Raw genomic sequence first — 901 nt, 5'->3', positions numbered from 1 at the left:
TTAATCCTCTTCTCTCTCCTGCTACTTTCCAACGTCGGCCTCTCCGCGCGCAGCGACCCAGGGTCTCCCTGCCAGCCCCAGACCGCGCGGGCGCAGGGCGGGGACAGGGCACTCCGATGCTCTTCCCCGGCCCCCAGCCTCGGTCTCCCGTTCTCCCCACGCCCCCGCTGCCAGCCCCGCTCTCCTCACTGGTGCCCTGCCCACGCCCTTCCGGCTCGCAGGCGCGGCCCCCCCGCTCCGTGGCCCCGGCTCCTCTCGCCCTCTGCTCCTGCTTGTCGCAATCGCTGTACAAAGGGCCGGGGCGGGAGTGGGGGGCGGACGAGGGGAGCCGGGCCCGAACTGGCTGCCTCTGCGGGGCGGTGGCCAATCCGGAGCGCGCCCGCCCGCGCGCGCGGGAGGGCCCTGGGCAGCCGCCCGCGGCCGGGCGGAGCTGCGGGCAAAACCGGGAGCTCGCCGGGGGCACGGACGGCAGCCCGCCGGGGGCCCTCCGCCTCTAGCTGTTCAGGAAAATGAAAAAGGAGGATCATTGAGCCCAAGAATCGAGAATGAAACCACGTCTGCAAGCCAGCCTGGGCAACAAAATGAAACCCTGTGTATAAAACACAAAATATGTTGATCCACAGGAGATAAACCTTGAATCAGAAAACTTGAATCTCTTGTAATGGACAGTAAGCCCATCTGCTCTGCCCTAGCGTGAGACATTTTTAAAAAATTTACCAGACATTCAGGATTTCTGCATTTTTGCTCTGGAGGGAGACACTGTCTCTTTATTTTAAAGCTGTAAACAGACTTATTATTTGCTACTTTATGGAGGAAAAAGTCTGTATCACCAAAGCTGTTCTCTGTAGAAACATTCTTGAAAACATAACAAAAAACCAGTGTGTCTTGCTCACAGATATGT

The sequence above is a fragment of the Carlito syrichta genome, unplaced genomic scaffold (genome assembly GCF_000164805.1).
Source record: "Carlito syrichta isolate Samal-C Ts95f unplaced genomic scaffold, Tarsius_syrichta-2.0.1 Scaffold84695, whole genome shotgun sequence".
Taxonomy (NCBI): Eukaryota; Metazoa; Chordata; class Mammalia; order Primates; family Tarsiidae; genus Carlito; species Carlito syrichta.
The sequence above is the reverse complement of the archived record's forward strand: the minus strand, read 5'-3'. Positions refer to the sequence as shown.